Raw genomic sequence first — 16152 nt, forward strand, 5'->3', positions numbered from 1 at the left:
GGGCCCTGCCATGCAACTTGTTGATTTGAACTTTGGAGAATTAGAGTGAACATAGTCATATATTCTGAAAGACTCGTAACCGTATCAACCAGAATTTTTTATAGTTAAAATTACGTCCAAACTCAAGCTCTAATATTCAATAGTTAGTTAGTGCCTTCATAAATCCTGATAGTGGTTAGTACACAGGCCGCTGAATTTCCACTTCGTGAGTTATTGGAGGCTGTCAGGATTTGAACTTTGGTCACACTGGCTCTGATACCATGATAGATGAACCATCTCAATCAAAATCTTAAGATGATGGTTGAGGTATAACTATTATATTTATTTCTATTATCAACAAGTTCCTACTTCGTTTATGTTGTGTCCATACATGTATTCATTATCATTATATGTGTAATCAAATGTATGAGATTAAAATGAATGGATGAAGCAATTATTATAGTATGCACCTCCCAACTGTAATTCTGTTACTTGTTCCTCAATATTACTATATCGGTAATTAATCTTCAATTCTTCAATAATGCCTTTCAAGTTTTAAGGGCAACAAGAGTATTTGACTTTACAATCTTCAGTCCAAATCCATGGACTTTACAACACCTGCAAATTCTTCTTGTACCTGTTTCTTCACCTCGCTCTATCACTCTTGTCTTTAAGTCCCGAGTCAAAATCATTTGGATTTTAATCCAATTCAAAATTTACTTTGTGTTCTATATCAATTTTACTTTGTCTTCTATTAAAAAGAGTACGAAGTAGATTCCAACTCCCAAAATGTTCGCTCCAAGACTTGCAAATTTTAATCCTCAAGTCAATCCCGAACCAAGACCGGCGTGGCGTGTCCACACACTTCTTTCTGTGACATAAATGACTTGGATTAGCTGCTACCCAAATTCCACATGGCATGTGTGTTTTAAGAACAAAAAATTAGAATGCAGTTTCTTTAAATTGAAGGAATGAACTGCTTCCGGTACATGAAGCAAAAACTTCAGCATGTCAAAAATCTTGTTATCTTCAAATAGGCACAACAGTAAAATCCGACTTCTACAATCGTGTTTTCATCCTATTGTTACAACTGTACAACTACTCCGTCTACTGCCCACCATACAAAGCTGTGTCAAGGATTCTAACAATGCGTCCACACCTACAAATAGCATTCATCAACAACAAAGCAAAAATCCGATTGCTTTGGATCAGGTCTCCAAGATAGACTTGAGAGAGGGAAAGATGCAAAGGCAATATATTCAGACTAATCTGAAAAAGTTCAAACTTGATCATTCCTCCATATTGGTCGCAACAGCCTCAACATCATCTTCCATGACTTCAGAATCTGATTTCTTCTTCTCACTGTTTTCTGGTTGCAAATTGCCGTTACCAACATCTTGAACTTTCTCGGGTATATTTTCGCGCCGGACATCATTTGCGTCACCATTTCCTGTTATAGATATATCAGTGTCCATGTCGCTTACCGAGTTCTGTTGACCAAAATGGGGTGCTTCATCAACTGCCGTGTCTTGCCCAAAGATAGGAAGGGTTATACCGATGATTAACCATCCTTGCCTGTGTTAAGCAAAGACATATCAAAAGAAAAAGGTTAAGCGTTGATGGTGATGATTCTGATCTTTTGGATGAAGGTAATAAGCTTCAAACTACATAATTTCTCCGACCACCAACCAAGCCCAACCAAACCCTGACCAACTGATCGGATGAAGGTGATGACTGATGAGAGTAGTTGTGGTCTGGGCTCAAACGGTGGTCGGGGAAGGATAATGGCTATTGTACACTATTAATGAATACAAAAATTCACAGGTCTCCAACACGTAATAAACTGATACCAAACATGCTAAAACAGTGTTAAAAATTAAAACCAATGAGCATACCTGGTAGACCCCGTGCATTTTGGAGTTGACGATATTGGCCATCTCTTCTACACCATTGACAAGATAAACTGGCCCAGTTTCCTCGACATGACGGTCGGTGTTAGTCACATATTCAGACAAATTCAATGCAAGTCGATCTGGCCTCTGAAGAAGACGTTGAAACGTGGGCTGTAGTTCATAACACTGCTCAAATAATGAACGACGGCAGAAAACATAAAGCCCGAGTCTTGCACGAGACATTGCCACAACCAATCTTCTAACATCTCGCAAATGACCGACAAAACGAGTTCGCACAAGCGATAATAGAATGAAGTCATTCTGCTGACCTTGAAATTTGTCCACTGTTGCAACCTGAAATGGCCAGTGGCATAGAATTAATAAAATTAAGTAAAATGAAGATTCTAGTAGAAGTAAAATGAAGATTCTAGTAGCAGAGGAGAAGTGAAATACGAACTTTCCAAGTCGAACAACAGTATCATGCTATGTATCAAGTTTTAAAAAAACACAACTCAGAAAATAATCTAGCAAGACCACTTTCATCTCTTTCAAGCAAACTGGAAACTCCACCACAACGAAATGGCATGGTAATTGAATCGATAAGTGAAAGATATCCAACTTACCTTGTTTGGGGGGCCAATAAAGTCATAGGGAACACATCTTCTACTGATAACATCACGAATGAGGAGCTTCTGACCATTATAAGTTGTTAATATGGATATCTTATTAGCAGGATAGCCCAATAAACGCATGTAAATATAAACGCTAACGATGTATTCAGCCTCTCCCTCATTTTGGTAAAACCAGGGTGATGGTGCCGATTCACCTTTCCCATGATAGTCCGGCACATCCACTAACTGGTAGTCATAAGAAAAGCCAGCATTTGCCGTCTGGAAGATAGTGCCTTGCTTTACAGAAAGAAGATCTCCCAACTCTCTATATCGCCAGTTATAAAGTTTGGCTATACTTGGCCGTGCTCTACCCTGGGCATTCAACTCGATATATGGAATACCCAGACGAACAAACCTGGTAAACAGACTCTGGTCCATGTGGCTATACTTCTGGAAAGCCATGTTCTTAACAACAGGAGGCAACTGATGATGATCACCAATTAATATGCAACGTTTAAGACGCGCATATCCATCTTCTTGCCTTTGAAGAAGCATTGGGATAAAAGTCTCAATTTCCAATATTTGTGCACTTTCTTCCATTAGTAGATTGTCATACTTGAACCCTAACTGCAGGAAGTCCTTCCGCTTAAGAGCTGCATGTGTGCAAGTCATAGCAACTATTTTCGCCTGTTTAGTCATAAGGTAATTTGCCCTATCAACTGTTGATTTGAGCAACTCGAATGCCCTGCATTCTTCGAGCTCCTGAAACATAGTTTTCAGATGACGAAAGCACCCTTTTGCAGCCCGCATGTCTTTATCAAAGGAATCACCAGTAAAAATTGGTTGAGGTGCGTTAGAAAAGAACTCGGTAAATGGGAAACGATCTCGAACATACGTTGACTTATCTTTATTATCAGAACAATCAGCAAGGAACTGCTCCCAGCGTGAGTAAACATGCAGTAGCCAAAAGTATCCAGAAGTTTCACAAGTATAACCTACATCCTCAGGAAGCTTTAGAGATCTAGCTAGCCTCTCTACCTCACCAAGCAGTTCCAATCGCCGCACCAGCATTGCATTAACACGACCCTGACGACTAAAGTCCAAATCGGTCGCTAATTCCTGCTCGCCTTGACCTAATCGAAGAAGATACCGAGCAGGCACATCTCTCTGATAAAAATAGCGAAAACTATTAGGTTTGGATTCAAAGAACGCCCAAGCTACGAATTAATGTGATAGATGTAACTAAGAATCATGCTTTACCTCCATTATCTTTTCAAAAAGATCATTCAAAGCTTGATTTGAATGAGTAATAATCAATGTCCTTTGAGTAGGACAGTTGTGATAGAGAACGTTCAAAATCTGAACAGCTGTATCTGTTTTACCAGTACCTGGCGGACCTACCACCATTGTCAACCCAGGTTGAACGCCAGAGATGATCGCTCCAATCTGCCAAAGTTTGAACAAAACATTACCAACAATTTAAACAAAGTTCTATCGGCAGAAAACTTAACTCATTTATGGATCCATTAGCAAGGCCAGAGCTTTTGAAAAAGAGACTAATATGGCAGTGACTTCTAACACATCGAGATAGAAAAGCATGAGATGTACTATCATAATTCATAACAGTAAATACTAAATAGATGACAGAACATACTTTAAATGTTGGATCATTGGAGACCAACCAAACAAATAAATTTAGGCCTCTGGTATGGAAGAAATATACAATCCACAGGACTTGTTTGCCCATTGTCAAACTGAACTCATCATTCTTCCTATAACACTTAAATAGAAAAGCAAGGCCGTACCCAATACTTTTCCATGGATTAGTATGATTGCTCAGTGGCAATTGCAACCCCAAACTTCTGGTCACATACTCACATGCATGTAGTCTAGTATCAAGATTATACCACCGACTCTACCTACAAACAACCCAACTTTAAGACATTTTGAGCTTATAGACAGTATTTGAACTAGTATGTAGTTCTTAAGTACCATAAATTTTAATATACACTTGTAGATAGTATTTCGAAAAGATTATTTGACTTAAATTATTTTACACCGTAGCTTTTATATTTGAAAACTTGTAATTAGCCTTTTCACAAAGTTTTCTGACAAATCTTTTGAAATTTCTGACATAGTTTTAACGTTTATACGACTTTCTTGAACATATTACATTTCATTTGAGACAGTTATTGAAAACTTGAACAATTTTGAGCTTTTGAATAAAGTTCTTGAAGTGTTGACTAATATATAAGGAGTTACTAAGAATAAAAGCTATTAATATTTTAGGAAAAATTAGTCATTGAGTTCTTAGACAAAGTTATGAGTTTGTGCAAACACTAAAACTCCCTCCTCCTTCCTCCATTAGGATAAAACTCCTTCCTCCTTCCTCAATTAGGGTTAAAAAATAAATTTTTTAGTTTTCAGTTAAACTTACTCTTGTTGAGCTCGCTGCTCTCATGTAGATTTATGTAAATGCCCTGATCTTACATACAATTAGTGGATAAAATTCTTCCTCCATTAGGATAAAACTACATCAGCGTCCTGTACCAATCGCAGCAGACTTCAACATGTTTGACTCAAGAAACCAACACCCTCTTCATCTAGAATGAATGATAACTAACTTTTAGGCTTGCCAGCTTGTGGCCTAACAATTGATTTGAATTGAACATTTCACGTCGTATATTCTTGTAATCTTGTTTACATAGCACAGTGAATCCAAATCAATTAAGGGAAAATTGGCACACACAAAAAATCAGTCATGGAAACTAGGATAGGCAACCACAATTCCCATTTACATTTCTCACAAGAGTGATTTTAATATAGGGGACCTACACAGCAAATCCATATCTAGTGCAGATAATGGAATTATCCATCAAGCAGCGAGAAGATGCTTTCCACAACTATTTCACTGGAAACTAGTTGTAACATATCTTCTAATATAAGTAGAACTACTTCACTGGAAACTAGTTGTAACATATCTTCTAATATGAAATAGAATTGCGTTAGGCTTGACTAACTCATTACATTTATGATATATTTTTCTATGACATTTCTTAAAATTATGATAAAATAAAATTTATCCACCAAATTATGAGACACATTCACAACCCGCAGTTAATAATACTACTTCACTACATCCCTAGTTAATAGTATTACTTCCACTACTTTCGTTCTTACTATTAGTACTTCAACTACTCCCGCTTTTATTACAATTAACTTCACTATTCTCGCTGTTGTTATAGTTACTTTCACTACCCCGCTGTTGTTATAGTTACTTTCACTGCACACGCTGCTATTATTGTTACTTTCACTACACTCGCTGCTATTATTGTTACTTTCACTACACACGCTGCGCTTATATTTGCTACTCTTGATGTTGCTACAATTATTTTCACTACTAACACTATTAGTTTTGCTACTTAACTTTATCAGGGTTTTATACGCAAAATAAATATATTACATATCTACTCCACTTAAATCAATCAGTTATTTAATTTAATCGAACTTACATAAATAAAATACTTTCTTTAAATCGATTAGCTACCTGATTGTTCATACTTTATATTTTAAGGTGACTATTATAATCTAATTATTTTTCTTAAGTTCTTTACTTTCCTAAATTTAAAGAACTAATACTTAGTGCAATTAAAATATTAATGAAAGACACGTGACAAAAAAAATAGGGTGACAAATGTCGTTTATTGAAGGCCCTAGTTCCCGATTTATATATATAGTACTAACCTCCCCTCCAATTTGATTTTCCCACTTGTCTAATATATGTGAGTATATTTTAATAAAGTGGGAAGATCAAAGTGAAGTGCAGGTTAGTATTAGGTAGTATTAGATAAAATGCAACAAAATACTCCCTCTGTTTTTGTTTTCTTCCACTTTCAAATTTCCACACATAACTTCAAAAGTGGGAAGAAAAAGAAAGAGGGAGTACATCACAAAAGCACAGTAGCAAGTACCTGTGTTGACGTAAATCTGACAGAGTTCTGTTTGGGTTTATCCTGGGGATAAGGGCCTGGATCTGGAGGAACATATGTCTCAACAACAAGCGTTTCCAGAACTGCAGAACCATTATCATCACCAGACAGAATTACATTGCATTTATTGCCAGGAAGAGCTTGAGGATTGCTTTTTAGCGTCTTGGGAAGCCTGATCTGAAATGGAGGCTGAGGACACTTGTTCTCTGAGCCATCTGGCTTAACAAAGGAAATCTGAAGAGGAGCAAAAAAACAGCTAAGGTTGTTGTATTGGCCAAAAAATTTTAAAAATTAAATAAATTAGAAAGATCAAGTATATCAATGGAAACATCACACAAACCTGATACTCAGAAAAACTTTCTTTCAAGTGATCTGCATCAATGAAAGTATCCTTAAAATCTACCGTCTCTAAAAGGTCAGGCATGTTAGTCCATTGAGCTGCCGAAGGATTTCCATAACCCAAGAAAATGTTGTGCAGCCAATCAGGAACTATGCAAGTTTCATTCATAAGATCTCGGATGGATTCTAAAATAGCCTTGAAGTTGTTTTCCTTGGGTTTTCTACGCATCAAACAATTAAAAGTCCCATAAACATCTTCCGCCCCCTTCTCTGCAATATCAGTCACATCCATGTGATATTGTGCTGTATCTAGTGCAACAGTAACAGTTCTCAATTCACCCTTGGGAGGCTTCCATTCGTCCCGTTTGATTTTCCCAGTGAAATCATTCATCAGCTTTCCTTCCTCATCTCGAACCTCTATTACTTCACATCCACGTACATATAGAAGCCCAAGCCTTTGTGGAACAGTTGCTTTATCAGATTCCTCTTCACTCAATGGCTCGAAAGAAGGGCGTATAGAAAGCAAAAACAAAACGTCATGCTCTTTAAGTGCATCCCATTCTGATCGTATGTGTGATCGATAGCTGGCAATGCTGAATGTAATATTTGCAGTAGCTGCTGCTGGCTTTACCTCCCCAATGTTAGGCTGCTTAACCTCAGTTATTTTGAATTCTCTTATGGGCACAGCCATTCTCGACCATCCACGGAAAGCTGTTTCTCCCTCACTGTTGATGTAGGGAAGAAGGTGAGGAACAGCTTCCTGAATATCCTCCCGAATTTCATATGTTGACTCAAGACGAAAAAGATTGAAGTTTCTCAAGAGATAATCATGAAGAGTCAAAAACTGTAAGTTAAGTTTTGGGAGAGCTAAGCAGCCTTCTCCTGAGTAGTTAATGCTAGGTACAAGGCTTTCATCCCACATTATTTGCTCATTTGGATAGAGTGGAAGAGCATTTATGGCTTCCTTCTGAGACTTTTGTTTTTCAAAAAATGATACCATGACTTCAATGAGAAAATCAACTCTATCAGACCATGGATCATCCTTTGATATGAGTTTGAGCTGAATAAAGGAAAAGGACGTAAAAGATGTCAGTAAACAAAAAACTCAAACAAACAAACAGTAGACATAGTCAATTAGTCATCTAAGACAATTTCTTTCCTTTTTTTTTTCATTTAGCTGAAAGCCTCTCACTGGGTTTAACCCTATCTCAGGCCAAAGGTAGGTTAAGATAGGTCTAGCAAACTTCAATTGAGACCCTCATGGTCATGAAGAGCAAGCGAAATGACAAACTCAATGACGTAACATTAGTCCTTAACTTAAAAAGAAAACATACCTTAGAACAGATTAAATCTTTAAGTTCTATAGGTGAAAGAACAGACAGCTTTTTTGAGAGATCAACACGCTTGTCTACTGCACCAATATTTGCTAATGCCAGCTCCCGCAACTGAAGGAAAGAAGATACATGTACAAGATTAGCTAAAAAGGACTTGGTCACTTCAAGGACAACTGTCTACTTGAGGTCACTACAAAATTCGACAAACATTATTTGAGCCGACAAAACGTCCCTTCCTAAAAGTAAGTAATTTGTCAATATCAGATTATAGACCTTAGGCATTTTCTTGAATCCGAGCAACTGAAAGGACTGAAAGCGATCATAATGAGCTTGAAGAACCTCGTCATCAGTTAACTGTGTCCCTTCATGATCATTAATCTCAAAAGTTTCATAAAACTGTAGCAAGTCAACAAGTTGTGAAAACAACTTTCCCCTCTGGTGAGTGTAAAGTGCACTTAAGTGACATTTAGCAACGACAGCAACATCAGCCACAAGGGGCCTCAAGTATCTGCAACAGCCAACCCAACAGCAGATGATCTCAGATGAATGCATGAAAGCGAAAATGTGAAGCACCAAATTTAAAACACAAGGATGCTTATAACAATTCAAAACAAAATAATGAAAGCTACATGGAATTTGATAAATTACATGATAGACGTAAACGGTTACAGACAAAACAAATATACATGAACAAAATAAACACCCCCATCTTTTATTAGGAAGAAGTGAGCGAAATAATGAACTTGTTCACAAAGTTAAAATGCTTATAGATATATGAGTTATCGGAAGCAACCGCCATAAGTTTCTCCAGGAACAACTATCCAATTGACAATATTTTGTAGCAAACAGCCATAATTGTTCAAATCGCAATCCTGATAATAGGATCTTATGAGCCTGTGACCCCAAATGAGAAAAACGATCCAAATCGTTGTAAGATTGTGCCAGTGGTAGGACTGCTATGGGATTTCTAAAAATTGGGTAGGATCATGGAGGATCATCGCTGGAAACGTACAAGATCATACAAAGTTCATTTATTCCTCTACCTTGGATATTTTATTTGCTATATTGTAGCTAGAGAAATTTCACTTATTAGATAGGCTTTCGACGTTATATACATATCATATATCAAATTCATTTCATATGGATATTTATTCAAGCTATATGTAGGATCTTACGATCCTCTATCGATCCTGCATTCTGATCCGACACAATTTCTTCTATATGAAGTAGGAATCTAATCCTAACAACCTTGAAACAACCACTCTCTTCACTGAACTTTGGCCTAACTTGAGCCATGATTGATCATGTTTCATCGTTAGTAAAGATTAGAACCACCACATGGCCTTCTGTAGTTCTATTATCGCGAATATCAACCAATTATGCCTTAGTTTGACATGCTTACTAAGTGCTCGTAAGGTGAGTTTCCACATTCTCGTGTTTTCAGAAGATTGCTATCAAGAAATATTTATAAGCCTTTCTCGTGCTCAAAGAAAAAAATATTCAGTGGGTGCTAGTTCACTAATTCTCAAAAATTAACGAGAAACTTGGTTACTAAAAAATCAGCAGCATTTATTTCGCTAAATGTAAAGTATAAACCTCCTTAATTGTTACTTAAGCTTATGCATTATGCTTTCTAGTACAATCGAAGGCAAGCATAATCATCAGTAGTGCATAGACACTCTCCATTTCAGGAGTGTTTATTAAACACCATGCAGTTTGTATAAGGAGCAGCTGTCAGTTGTGACCAAGAACATGCAGGGGCAGTGCACAGGCTACATTAAGACAAATACTTTTGATTCAGTGGGAAGAATGAAAAGGTACTTCATCAACAAACTTCCCTCCGTTTCAAAAAAAAAAAAAATCATGTTCCGTTGAGCAAGCACAAAGGTCACCCCTACCCCACCCTCACAGCATCAAGCCCTACTTCTACTATTCCCCAGAAGTAAAATCCAAATCTTCTCTTTCCTAACTCTCCACCCAATCAGTCTGCACTCAGCAGCACTAATAACCACCAGAGGTTCACCAACCGCGGCCAATCAAGCAATTTCCCTCTTTGGCCCAAGATCACCTCCCAAAAAGATATAACCACCATTCCTTTACGATTCCTTTGAGTTAGGCCAGAATGAGCCACCCAAATTATCATAAATCCTATAAGATCATGTCACTCAAGATATGGAAATAGCACTAATCTGGGCTCAGCCAAGAACCCAATTTCGCGTTAGATACTTAGATGGCTGGACTGAACATCTTACATTACACTCAGCTTCCATAACCCCCCCCCCCCACACACACACACACACACACACACACACACACACACACCTCTGCACCCTACACTCTCAGCTTCCTGTCTATATATCAACAATTGCAAGAGAAACTATACTCTACAACCCCAAGAATAAATACATTGACGTTGGAGTGACAAGTCTAACAACAATACTGGCCTACAAACCTTTTTACCACCATCTTCGTATTGAGAAATCTTCCTCCAAGTTCCCAATCATAACCAACATGTGACACTCTACTAGTGCTCAAATTGAACAGATCTTATCTGAGAATGCTGGTGACTGACATATTAAGCAAACCCTCGTCACAATATCATGAGGCTAACAAAAGATAATGTAATGGAATGTGAGTGAGTATAACAATCTTATGAAGTTTTTGAAGTTGAGCAAAATAATATCTTTTTCACAGGAAAAGAAATTTCAAGGCATATACCAGAACTGACACAGGCAGCACACCCCTCCCCAGCCTATCTGTGATGCCATGTCATAATGTATTTTTCATTTTATATATGTAAGAGGTTCATTTTCACACTCTCCCACTGCTTTTCATTCTAAGAGTCATCCTCGATTTTGGAAGTTAATGAAAGGAGATGAATTCCCTTCTTCAAAAATACAGTTGGGTCATGGGTGGAAATGGAAGGATAATATTCCCGACTATAAATAAAACTAAAATGCTTTCAACAATCCCACATAGGAAAGATTTGGATGTCAAACATCTTTACTCCTTTCCCTAAGCCTCCCATAGTCCCATCTCTCCATTTCTCTTCCCATCAACTATTGCACTTATGTCAAAACCAGAGGAATTAGTGACTTTTGCTAAGAATCGCAACAAAAACTTCCAAACTTGCAGTTAAGCCCATAGTATTAAATAATGGGTTTTCGCCATGCTAGCAGCCAAATCTCGCTAGATGCGGCCAATATCGCCTAAAAATGTGGTAACCATTGTGGTGATCGCCATAAGCTTTACAAATAAATTGTGCTTCACCACCACAGTCATGATTTACTATCAAGTTCCAGCCTTCAACAATCTAAAGTCCCTGAGTTTTCCCAATACTACCACCATTCAATCCAATTGCATACATTTGGGTAATTATATGTGAGGTTAAAAGAAAACAAAAACTTGAGAAAAAAATAAAGCAGTTCCATGTACCTCCTTGTCGGCAGTTGGCTCAATAGATCAATAAGAAACTCCATAAACCTCTCACAGTATAAGATGCAAGCATCATCAACTTTTTCAAAGTTGCCATCATCAAGATTTTCTGAATCATGTTGTACGTTGTGGAACAGCTTAGAATTGAGCACCTAAAGTAAAATGTGTAAGTACTATAGGCAAGGTTAGTTTAACATGAAAGTATACAGAAATGTCATACGCTCATACCTCTAGGAACTCTTCAAACAATTTTTTTAGAAATGTCGCTTCCACAGAACTTAAGGGATCGTAGCTTTCTCCTCGTTTCTTAGCCTTTTTGGCTTCTGCTTTTGTCATCTTTTTCCATTTCTTTATCAGATTTGGATTAAGACACAGTTCCATCTGACAAGCAGCAAATCTATTTTCAGCGTACAAAAAAGAAAAGTGAAAAAAAAAAAAAAAAAACTATTATGTAACCAAATTTCACCTGGAAGCGACCAAATGACAAGCTATGCCAGCATTGCAGACCAGCCAGCCTTAGAACAGTCTCACTAACAACTTCGTCCTCTAAGCTCTGCAGGTGCGTGTAAATTATATGATAAAACCGACAAAAGACAAAAACAAATAGCAAAGATAACACTCACTAATCAGAAATTATAGTGGAGACGTGGAGTATGCACCTGAAACGCATTGATCATGAAAACCAAATAGTTCGTCTTCTCCGCAATACTGAAACGGTCTCCCTGACCAAAAGATAGCATAATGACCAATTTAAGATAACCCAATCAACAAACACTTGGCCAGGCCCTTCAGAAATTATAGCAATAAAATTGACTGTCTATAACCAGTAGAAAAGGTTGAAAGTGCAGAGGCAATGTTGACAGATTTCGAGTAAGCTACTAAGCTCCAAATGAATGAAAAACTCAATAAATAGGAAATAATAAAGATATGCATATTCAATATGTGAGGCAGCCTATAATATGTTGTTTTTGTGGTGTATACCATCTGGTATAGTCCGGATTCAAGCCGGGTAGGACCATTAGGGTAAAGCTCTTCCTCATAAGTTTTAACATTGTAGCATTCCCAGAGCTCAAACACGAGACCTTTGGTTAAGCTAAGACAACCCCCTTACCAAATGATCTAAGTGCTCATGGGTAGGAAGCTAAGGTGTCAACTTTTAACCTTTATCCTTTCACTACTTTCTGTGTATTTTGCATAGTACGAAGCAAAAACCAGGTAGAGAGTAATTCACGACTTCACGTTAAGTCAATAACCCATGTTTTGCTTCCTAGATTGCTGGCTGTGCAACACCGTTTCTCCTGGCTTGCTTGGGATGGGAGTAATTATTAAGGGAGTAATAGAGCTAAAATGAACTAAAAAATGGAAGGAAGGGATGAGAATTGGAGATAGAAATGGATAGAAATGGGGAAATATAGTGTAATAGTCCCTCCATTAGGGGAGTAATTGTTACCCACCTCCCCCTCCAAGTAATTATTACCTCCATATAGAGGTAATAGTTCCTCCCCCACCTCCTCTTTCCACCCTCCACAACCACCACAAAGCACTAATCTCCTCCCATTTCTTCATATTTTAGCTCTCATTACTCCCTTAATAATTACTCCCATCCCAAGCAAGCCCTAAGAATAAACGTACACGTAATAACTACTACATCTCCTAGTGCTTCACATAAAAGGATCACAATCTCTAGTCAGCACTCCTTGTGGCACTAACAGTTCTTAGCAGTTGCACGGAGTTGAGTAGGATAATAAAACAAGTCAGAATTTCCATTTTGTATACAAAGGTGAAGATCTTTTTTGGTAAAAATAAATAAATAATTCATTATATTCACGTGTTCTAATTGACCATTCATCAGAATTCTCATTTTTCCGGAAACTATCACATTGATTGTGTCAACATCTTTAATCTTTCACAAATGACATAACATTGGGCTCGAAGAGTGGTTAGTGCACAGGCCCCTCATACCATGTGCTGAATTTTCACTTCGTGAGTTATTGGAGGCTGCCAGGATTTGAACCGGTGACCTCTTGGTCACACTGGCTCTGATACCATGATAGATGAACCATCTAAACCAAAACCTTAAGGTGATGGTTGAGGTCCAACTATTATATTTAGATGGATGGTAAATTAAAATCGCGGAGAGTTGGAGGGAAAATTCACCACCTCTATTCTACTCTACCTCTCCTTCACAACCGTTATTCAACAACTCATCAAAATCGGGACTTAATCATGTAAAACGGACATGTCGGGGTCCAATCGAACCATAGTAAGCTGTAGTAACTAGAACCTAAAACAAATAATCAATTATTACCTGATTTTTAAGGTGAAGAACTCGGTGTAAGAAGGCCCTAAAGACATCCTTGTTATCATGAAAGCAGACCCACGCAGCCACATTTTCTCTAAACTGCACAACATAATCATCAAGAATCGATTCATTCAACAACAATTAACAAAAGACAGCAGAAATTAATTAGTAGAGAAACCTACCTTCTCATTAATCATAAGAATCATACTCATAAGATGCTCGAAAGTGGCGGTATTGGGATCGAAATGAGGCCAAAGATAATTCTCGAGATACTGGCTAACCTCCAAGATCATAACACGCTGTAATGGGACGGTCTTCTTACCAGCCGACTTTACGGTGAGCTCGGTGCGGTAGATTTGGTCAACGAGGTCAGGGTTGAAAGCGGCAGAAGTAGCGGAAGCGGAGGCGGAGGCGGAAGGGAGCCAAGTAGCAGCAGCGATTTGAGTAAGACGGTCCCGTTGAATGTCGGAGAGAGTGATGGAGTTAGGTGCGGCGGTGGAGATGGCTGGTGGTTTCTCGAGGTGTACTGGGTACTCGGCGACATGGTGCCGCTTGAAATCGAAGGTGCCTGTGCCCTTCACTCTCGCCATTGATTAGGGGTTTTTCTGCACTTCTCCGTATAGTGGAAGTGGAAGGACCCAAGGTCCCAAGCTACGGAAATATATATATATTCGTTTAAAACCGTTATATTGTTTTAAATTTAAGACGGGTCAAATAAAAGAGAGAAGACAAAACGAGATCTCCAGCGAATTTGTTCTAACAATCTTTTTTTTTTTTTTAAGGGAAAAAGCCCTGAAGAGCATTACTTCATTAAAAATAAATCAGAAAGAACAGCTGAATTCGCAGCTGGAGGGAGTACATCAGACCACACCACCCTACTCTCAACACGAGGTACAGCATGTGCCAAGGCATGACCGCATGAGCGACACAATTGTTTACACGACTCGTATGTGACCACAAAAATGACTGGAAATCATTACAAAGTACAAGGATATCATCAATTATCAACGAGAAAATAGTACGACACTTTGACCACAGGATTCCTTGGCAATTACTCAAGAATTGAAGGAAAAGTAAGAGTGTGCTTAAGATGTCATTTTGGATTCCTCTACAAATTTTACTCTCTTATTTCCTATATAAGGGGTGTTAATCACACACCATTCACAAACACAATTTCTCATAATTCTCTCTAAGTTTAAGAGTTAGATTAGTTTAGTTATTAGCTTAGCTTAGTTTGATTTACTTTATGTTATAAACATTTCAATACAATTTACATTCAAGTTATATTCCAAAGTTTCATTTCAAGTTATTTCATTACAAGCATTGTTCTTCCATTTCTAGTTCATTTCCATATTGCAAGGTAATTTCTATTTACATTTCCATTATGTTTATCATTTTAATTATCATTAGTGTAGTTTACATTTTCATCATGTTTGAGTAGTTACATTTGTCTAAGGAATAAAGGAAGTCATGCATGATTAAGTAATATGTAAATGTCAAAATAAGGATAAGTTAATATTGTATAATTGTTTATATCACATGTTTGCATCGTCACGTTTAATCTATGTTTAAAGGCCTTATTCATCGATTAAGTTTGTTCATTCGTTCTAAAGTCGAGAGGCACGAAATTGAATTAGACTAAGCATGTGTAGTAGGACGGCCTAGTCATGGACGAGAGCTTCTCTAGGACCCGGTCTATGGTTGACACTAATATCGTAAGGTGGGTGTCTTTTAAGCCTAAACATTTATCGTAAAATCAACTTCCTAACTTGACATGAGCATTTACATAATTAGCATGCGTGACCTGACCTGTAATACTACGGTTTTATGAGTCTCTGGGTACTCTATCGAGTAGGCCTTACTCTGTCGAGTAAGGGTGTCTTGCGTTCTTAAAATAGTTCCTGACCTGTTGGGTACTCGATCGAGTAACCTTGATACTCGATCGAGTAAGGGGGCACTCGATCGAGTACCTCAGCTACTCGATCGAGTAGCTTGGTTAACGGGTGATAATTCGACGGGTTTTGTTAATAACACGGATTACTATATAAATCTTTCCGTCACTTTCATAATACACTTTTATAAACCTAATAACATTAAAAGGGAGATTTAAGTTACGTTCTTCGCATTCATCCGTGTTATTGACAAATCTTGGAGTTCGAGAGGTCGGATTGCATCATTCTTTACATCTTTGTGATCCTTGCGTCGAGGGTAAGATCTACGTACCGAATTTGTGACATTTAATTAAGTATTGTTAAACCCTAATTTTGGGGT

At 37.8% G+C, this 16152-nt stretch overlaps 1 pseudogene; it reads right to left on the minus strand.

Moving 5' to 3' along the window:
* Nucleotides 1–919: 919 nt before the first annotated feature.
* LOC141596549 (uncharacterized) lies at nucleotides 920–14541 on the minus strand (annotated as a pseudogene).
* Between the last annotated feature and the right edge of the window lie 1611 nt (nucleotides 14542–16152).

Source organism: Silene latifolia, chromosome 8 (assembly GCF_048544455.1).
Source record: "Silene latifolia isolate original U9 population chromosome 8, ASM4854445v1, whole genome shotgun sequence".
Taxonomy (NCBI): Eukaryota; Viridiplantae; Streptophyta; class Magnoliopsida; order Caryophyllales; family Caryophyllaceae; genus Silene; species Silene latifolia.